Consider the following 9,378-nt stretch of genomic DNA (forward strand, 5'->3'; position numbering starts at 1 on the left):
TTCTTTACCTTTTGTTTGTGTAAGGTGTTAATTTGTTTGAATAGCACTTTGAGAACCATATATATTTCTAAGTCTCTTGTCCTTCCAAATGATGCGCTCGATATCTTCATTCACTAACCCGTGTTGTAACTATAGAAAGGTAGAACATATATTATCGTTGGATCCTCTGTACGTATTGAATGCTACGTAAAACACGTTAGAGAAGCGCTTGAGAAAGATCAAATTAAGTTCAATGTTTCTCTACTACAGAGGAGGAGTGCTGCCTCAATTAAGCACGTCGGCTATTCAATGAGCACATATGAGCTTCTCCTCTACCAGCTTTACTTTTCCTTGCAGCATTACACAAGCTTTCCCGACTGTGGCAACAACGAGCTGCATCTGTTGAGGTACATGCGCATGCGCCAATGATAATGATTTTTCTTTATGATAAAACGTTATTTTGGATGTAAAATACAACACACAATTGGTTGTTTAAAATTACACCAAAAGTATTTCAAAATAAGCAGGCCTTCTATTCAAATTTCAAACTATCTTACAGTGTATCTGTTATTTTTACCTTATAAAGCAACGATTTTATTACTTTTATAGTCGCTTCTACACAAACATTTTTAAAGATTTCCCACACAACAAAAGTGCAGATGTCCTAGTTGTTGTTTGAATGATAAGCATATAGTTATAATGATGTCTCACTTTCTATTAAGTTGGAATTTTGAGACTTACAAACAAATTTTATTTTAACTATGGCACTTTACTTCACTATTATTGATAATATAATTGGACTTGCACTTTGCAATGTAAGTTTACTACAAGACGAGAGATGAGTACACTGGAATGGGAGGCAACTGCCTGTTGTAGAAATAACACAAGTATAGAGGACGATTTTCTAAACGTCGTCCTCTACACTTGCGTTTTTTCTACAACAGACAGTTGCCGCCCATTTCGGTATACTCATCGTGAATATTCTGACTAAAAAATCCATCAAAGAATACGAGAGATATATAACACGCGTCTTTTTTATATTATCAACCTTCTACGATGGCTCAAGAGTAATCTTGAAATTTTATAACGCTAAAATTCGGGATTTTATACTTATGACAAACACAGTGCACATAACCCATTGTGTAAATCTGCGCTTAAAACAAAAAAACAACAACAAATATATTATTGCCATTAGGCCTATGTTGAAAGACAAAAAAGTATTTATACTAATACTATGTTTAAAACCACAGAAACTGAAGATTTTTTTTTCACATTCTTCTTAATTTATCCATTCGGGTTCAAAATCAAAGACATATCCAATCTATATTTTGTCTTCTACTACTCACTGCCCAAAACGCCTTTCGTTATTACCAAAATACTTCAGTTGGATTGTACGGTAAGAAACAGAAGAGTCTCAGAAATGATATTTATATAAATATGTATATATGCAGCACAATACTTTAAAAGTTACGATTAAGGAACTTAGAAAAAACATGTACAGTTTATATGATTTTTATTACACATTTCAGGCCTATTGGTTTCTAATGCTTCGCCATCTTCTAGTATTATGCTGCATATATGAATAGCGTTATAGAGGACCTTATGTCTCTTATCGTCTAAGTGTCGCACCCAAGTGGCACAGCGTTATTGTTTGCGGACTTACAGCGCTAGAAATCGAGTTTCGATACTCGTGGTGGGCAGAGCACAGACAGTCCTTTGTGTAGCTTGGTGCTTAACTACAAACAAACAAACAAATGTCTAAGTGTCTTGTCAACCGTATCAAGAACGTTGGTTTGTTTGCACTGTCAACCTACCCGTTGCAAACTTTCAAACAAGAACACCAAAGATATCTTTCAACACTAGATGGCGCAAAACTTTTGATTCGCCAAGCCATCGTCCGCCATATTGGCTTAGCGTACACTGCCTTGAAACTTAACTTAAACAAGATGAAATACATAAAACTTGAAAAGTAGAATTATAAGTTAATTTCTGTCCTAATGTGATTATAATTATTTTGTCCTATAACTGATTTTGAGTGAAGTTCCTTTCAACTCATCGTTTTCTGTTAATTACATGATTGCATTTTGACCAAGGGTGTTGAAGCTCATTGATTTTGACCTGTGCCATAATATACTGGATGGAATTAATGATCCAGTCAATGATTCAAAGATATATTATTCTTATTTCTTACTACTAAAATAACAACATACATGATTTACAATATATTTATTTGTATATATTTGAGTACAGTTATTTGTTGTGATAAAGTCGATAGGCCATGATTCATATAATAGTTTCGAGAATGGGAAAAAAAGGTTATTTCAAACATAGAGATTCAATGATTCAGATATTGCTTGTGTGTTCTTATGGTAACAAAGATGTTTTAGAATACATTTATTTACACATATATGTCAACACAGCTATTTGTGAAAGCGCTTAAAAGCATTTTTGTGAGTTTTCTTGTGAATATGATAAATTTTGAGGATCCTGTCACTCAATATTAAATTGTGTACCTGGAGAACAACAAACGATTTATATTTATTATTTTAGACAGAGTTATTGATTTGAAACAAAAATACTCGAAATACGCAAAATGTTTCAGAGATCACATCTTTTATTCATAAACAAACACATTAGCGTCGAAGGTGAAACAACCAAAAGAATGTTCGAAAAGACACCTGTTACTAGTGTGTGAAATTCCGGGTAGAAAAGGACAGAAAACTCCTAAAAAATACAGTGTAGTCTAACCAGTGTGTGGCCCTTGTAAAGCAGAAGAGAATAAAATTCCCAAAAGAAGTCCATTTAATATATAAGGTGTCAGACTTGTGATTGTAAAATACTGTGTGATCCAAGTTTAATATCTGTCTCTACTTGCCAAGCTTTGTTAACACACAATCTCATTTTCAGAGCTAAGAAATTAAAAGTAATTGTGGTTGTTTTTGTTCACCGTTGTTTTATTATTATATAGTTTAATATTTCATTCTTTAAACCTATAATCTAGAATAAATTCGAATCCCGAAATTGATCATGCTCGTCCTTTTAGCCGTGGGAACGTTATAATGTGATGGTCAACCTCACTTGTTAAAGAGTAGCCCAAGAGTTGGCGGCGGGTGGTGTTGACTATCTGCTTTCCTTCTAGTCTATCACTTCTAAATTAAGGGCGGCTAAGTGTAAATAGCTCTCGAGTAGCTTTGTATGAAATTCGACAAACATCCATGACTTTAATGTATGCACGTATTAAAGTTTAAATATTTCTCAAAATCTGTCACAGATTATTTTGGTTAAAAGCTTTCTTGTTAATTTTTTTCCATGATTAACGCGAAAAGCGTTTGTATTGTTCGTAGAACCGTAGGCAGCACAAGTTGGAATTTTGCTAGAATGAAAAGTACACAGTGAGATTGGTCGATATTAATGTTTTGATCGTACCAAAATGGCGGAATGCAGACGTCACTAGCTTCAGCGAATCAAACAGATTACAGCGCCAACAAGATATCTAACATGAACACCCACCGAGAGAAACAAAAGTCAGTATCTGCTATAATTTTTACTTATTTCAACTTACGTAATGAAATAAATTCAGTATGAAATATCACGCGAATTCAATAAATGCTACTTAAATTGTGATTTGAAACAAGTTTAAAATGCTGTACAGATTAGTCATAAAGCTCAGTCCTTTAGCATAAAAATTATTCTGCGGTTTACTTAACATCTGACAAATTTATTTACTTTCTTATAATGTATAATTTTAAACATAAAAAAAAATTTTATTCCATCATTCCTTATAAGACTGGTTCATTAAACAAAGCTATAAATTATACTTTGTGTTACAATTGTCACAAGTTTCACACTGCATTGCCACGTAAACATGTCAGGTATAATAAAATAAAATAGCTACAAATGACATGTTTACGTGGCATGCAGTGTGAAACTTGTGACAATTGTAGCACAAAGTATAATTTATAGCTTTGTTTAATGAACCAGTCTTATAAGGAATGATGGAATAAATATTTTTTTTATGTTTAAAGGTATAATATAATAAAATAGTTACAAATGACATATTTACGTAGAATACAGTGTGAAACTTGTGACAATTGTAGCAGAGAGAATAATTTATAACTTTGTCTGATGAACCAGTTTTATAATGAATGGTGGAATAAATATTTTATGTTTAAAGGTGGAACAAATGTTTACATTTATTATTATACCAAGACCTGAAAAGACCGAGCCATACCTTCTATAACAGCCATGGAAATGTCGAACGATTATTCATAAGTGATTTGTTAAGTCTTCAGGTCCATCGTAGTCTTTTTGTTTCAGTGTTAATCTAATTTGTAAATTTTGTGATCTAACGAATGCTTCTTAATGACTTATATATGATGACACTTTGGGTCTATAAGTGTTTGTAAAGTTGTTTATTCCTATTGTATACTTTTGCAAAACACAAGTATTTTACACGTAATAATAATTAAGCTTAGTTTTGTGAAAAAGGGGGAAATTAGCACAACACATATAGTTACATATTTACGAAATATACTAACTTTGACGTACCAAAAATACTTCACATTTCCACTCATTTAGGTTACAAGCAAAGTGAGTTTTGTGAATGTGAAATATTTTATGAGTCAAATATATTGTAAAGAAGAAACTTGTTATCATTATTTATAAAATGTGTGATAAAAATCATATAAACTACAGTTTTTCCCCACATTTTTCTTAATTTGTCCGTTTCGAATTCAAAATTACAGGTGTGCAAAAATAGCATTTCAGATCTATCTTCTGTCACCCACAAGTAACTACCGAAGAAGCCTTTTACTCAATACTCGAACTTGTCAGTTAGGCGTGTATAATTATTTGTCCGCTGTGCCACTGGGGGCTTTTATAACAGGTGTGCAAAAATAGCATTTCAGATCTATCTTCTGTCTCCCACAAGTAACTACCGAAGAAGCCTTTTACTCAATACTCGAACTTGTCAATTAGGCGGAATGACGAGAGACAAAGTACATTATATATTATTTCTGGCAGTTATTTTCATTTGAACTTAATTATTTCAGAAGAAATAATTAATAATCAGGGGTGCTCGAAGATTAAGCAATCCTCCTTCACCCCGCGCATGGACTAGAGGTATGGGCTTCAATTGAAGTAAAATCAAGAAATTGATACAAACAAGCTGTGTAAACTTAAATAAGTGTAATTAAAAACGTAAACGGCCGATATAGGACAGATGGCCCATCAGGGCGGCGAGGATCTACAAATCCTATGCCAATAATTTGATGTGGGGGGGAAAATGGGAGTACCCCGAGAAAATCCACTTTTACTGGTAACGACTAATCCGTTACCAGTGCCCGGTTAGCGAGATGAAGTAAGTTGGAAGGGCAAAGTGAAGTCTGATGCTGGGGGTAGATTAAAGTTTAAATAAGTTACGGATTCTTCTGATGTTAGAGACAAAGTATTCTCTAGAACGCTTTTTATGTATAAAGCAAAATAATTTAAAAGTTACAATTTAAATGCCAAGAGCAAGCGAAGTTTTAGAAAATAACATACCTAAAATTTGTGATAAAAACCGCGTAAACTGCAGGTGTTTTTTGTTATTTTCTATATTCGTTATAATTTGTCCATTTCAGATAATTGCTTCCTAAAGCTTTGGGCAATTAAACCATAACTATTATTCATTATTACTTTCTGATATCCAACGTGACAGGTGTCCAAGAAACACAAGACCTTTGATTTATTATTACGACGAATTTTTCTGAGTAACTCATAAATAAATATATCATATTTTAAGCAAAAAGTAATTTTATAACTTTATTCTTCTTAAATTTAATAGTAGGATCAGCTTTATAGTGGAAATGTTTAAGCAACTAAAACTGCCTCGTTCCAGCCCAAAGACAATGTAGGATTAACAACAAATACAAATTTACGATATTGAATTTAATTATCATCCAGTGAGATCTTCATCTTTTAATATTAATTCTGCTGAGCTTTTACTGCATAATTATTTATAGCATCTTGAGAAAATAGACCAAAATACGATGTACAATGTGTAAATATAGCTTAGCTCAATACTGACGTTAAATTAAAATAAGTTTATATTTAAGTAGTATTTTACACTAATCCCCATTAAAAAGTTATTAAATGTTAAGTTTTTTTTGTTGTTGTTGTTTTCATTTAGTGTGTTTGTAGTTAAGCAAAAAGCTGCACAATGGGCTATCTGTGCTCTGTCCACCACGGATATCGAAACCCGGTTTCTAGCGTTGTAAGTGCGCTGTGCCACTGGGGGCTTTTCAAATAGTATCCATTACTATTTATGGCGAAGTGCAGTGGACAACATGGAGCAAAATATATTACTTATAACAGCGTTTAAATCTTAAGATTTTCATATATGTTGTCTATAACATGAACATGAATTATTTTAAGTTAATGCCAATGAAAGGTCACCAATAAGATAGTACGAAAACATATGTTTGCCTTAAATAAATAACATCACTTTAAAGTGTTTAAGTGGTTACAGTGGTAGATGTTTTTTATTATTTACTCTACTTATAATTATCGTCGAGTATTTGTTGTTTCATGAGAATAATGTTTCTGTTAAAATTCGTTTTAGATTTATTCTCTAAATCTTTATAGTTAATTTGTAGAATTTTTTATTGTTTTGATACAGTTTAAGACAACACGAAGCATTCATGTGAAAAATGATATGTTCTTAACGTTGTTAAAACATTGTGTCAAAATCCATATCTCAAATATAATTTCCAAGTTAATTTAGAAACTTTCTCAGAAACTTTCTGAGAAAGTAATATTCCAAATGATTTCTGTAGCTTAATAGTGATATACATAGAACATTTTCTATCTACACCTTATGGTTTTATGATTAAATTTCATGTGAAAATTCTTTCGATAAAGAAGAAAATGTGTATCATTTGTCTGTTAAAAACAGCTTGAAATTCCTTATGGTGATTAGATTCCACCTATTAATACGATAAAAAAACTATACATCAAGAAATTCCATTTGGTCTTTCTACATAATTATTGAATGTATTAATATTTGATACCAGATAATGATCAAATAAATGTAATGATTCAAGAATAATTTTGCGTAACTAATGAAAATGATCATGAAAGCAAAAAAAAATTCCATACTTAATGTTTTGAATTACAATATATTCATTTTTTGCACTTTTAAATGATAAGATGCATCACGTTACCGAAAAATAAAAATAAAATAAAAACTGCATTCTACACTTTGTGGCAGTGGATGCGTTATATGAGTTATATAGTTAAATCTCACTATTCGGTCTGACAAGAGTGGCCCTAGAGTTAGCGGTTGGTGATATTGACAAGCTTCTTTCTTCCTAGCCTATTACATCAAATGTAAGGACAGGTAGCGCAGATAACATTTGAGTAGCTTTCAGCGAATATTCGAAACAAACAAACAATTGTTTAAATGAAAAAAAAAAACGATTTATCATGTTTTCATTTTAATGCTAATCAATCTTATTTTCATTAGCTTTCAAAACAGACACTTTCATATGTAAACCTAAGTATTATTGAAAGAGCATTTACTTGTTTCTGGACTGTATTGGTTGGCATAAAGTGTGATAAAAAGAAACACATTTTTAATTACTGTTTAGAAAAGACGTTTCGACGTTAAGGTATTTTTGTCTAGTACACATACATTTTCCTTTCATCGTGATTTTGTTTTATTAGACTAAGAGCTCTTCTGCACATTGATTTAAATACATTTGTATTTTAATATGAAAACCACTTCATGAAACTGCACAGTAAAATTTGGCATAAAAATTTAAACCTATGATTCATTAATTTTTATTTTCTTAAAAACACTTCAAGGGTCAGAAAACATTTGTTTTTTTTTGTTTGTTTGAAGTAAAGCACAAAGCTATACACGGGGCTATCTGTTCTCTGCCCACCATGGGTATCGAAACCCGGTTTCTAGCGTTGGAAGTCTGTAGACATACCGCTGTGTCACTGGGGTGCCAAATATATGTTAATGATTTGAGACAATACATCAAGTAAATATGATAATACGCACTTGCATAATAGGAAAGACCTAGTTTTGTTCGCTTATGAATACGTTTTCTTATAAAACATTTATAAAAGCAACATTTTCTGGTTTTGGATAAGTTTCACGAAATGATAGAACGACTACTAGAGATTAAATGTTACATTTTTTTAATAACTTAAGGTGAGCTTACCAGTAAAAAGTCCATTGCTGTTGTGTACGTAAATTAAAAGTCATATTTTCTCTAAAAGACATAATGCCTGTGTGAATAGTATTAATATTTAATATATATATATATACATAAAATGAGCTGTAAATAAAGATAGATTTGTTATTAACTAGAGTGTTTCCCTTTGTGAATGAACCAATTGTTAATTTGAGGTAAATAAACTTCTACTTTTCAGTAAGTCAGATACAACGAGATAGACCAGATACTGTAATCATATTTTACTAACTTCTAGTTAGACATTATACTATTTCTGCATTACGTATGCTATTGCAGGTATAGATCTAGCTTATCAAAAATTATATACATTTATGTCAAGAGTTTTCTTAGTAGGTATACTGGTATCTCTACTTTGCATATAACTTTCGTGAAAACAAAAGTTAGTCCCCATACGACATACATTAGCACCACTATCGACATAATATAACAGATAATTAATGTGTGAGGTAAGTTTCCTATAGCACAGTTCTGGTCTGCTTTCGAGATGTGCTATAACGTGACCAAACGCCATTAAATGGTAAGATTATTAATAATTTTATATTTTATTAGTATACATGTTTACAATTATGATTCTAAACTCTACTGATAGCATATTAAGCTCTTATTTTTTAAACATGTTTATATTTGCATAATTTTTTATCATATTCGTCATTTTAAAAGAACTAATTACTATCGCATATAAACAAATTAGTGAGAGTTTAACAGTTTTTATATTTATCTATTTTCTAGTTAAATCAAAGCCACAGGAACAAGTTTGACTTAAATTACAGTACGATAAATGTATCAATTACAAAGAATTAGGGAAAAATCTTTCCAAAATATGACTGAAGAAAAGTCTATAGAACAAAAGTATAAAAGAAGTGCTCATATAAGAATACATTTTTTTTTATTAAGCAGCATATTGTTTGTTTTTAGCTAAATGGTGCTGTTTCTTCACTTTCTAGACCAAATATATTTTTGAGAATGTACGCTACTAGATATAATAATACAAACTGTGAGGGAAAGTGATAAAAAGGTGCGAAATGAGCTAAATCAAAATAGAGATATGTGTAGCTTACATTGTGTTTGGTTGTCATTTAACTAAACAGATTATGACACTACTACTAATGGGCATAGTGTGAAGGGTTGGCATTCACATTATGCCCATTAGTAGTAG

This window comes from Limulus polyphemus, unplaced genomic scaffold, assembly GCF_000517525.1.
Source record: "Limulus polyphemus unplaced genomic scaffold, Limulus_polyphemus-2.1.2 Scaffold3, whole genome shotgun sequence".
In the NCBI taxonomy this organism is placed as follows: Eukaryota; Metazoa; Arthropoda; class Merostomata; order Xiphosura; family Limulidae; genus Limulus; species Limulus polyphemus.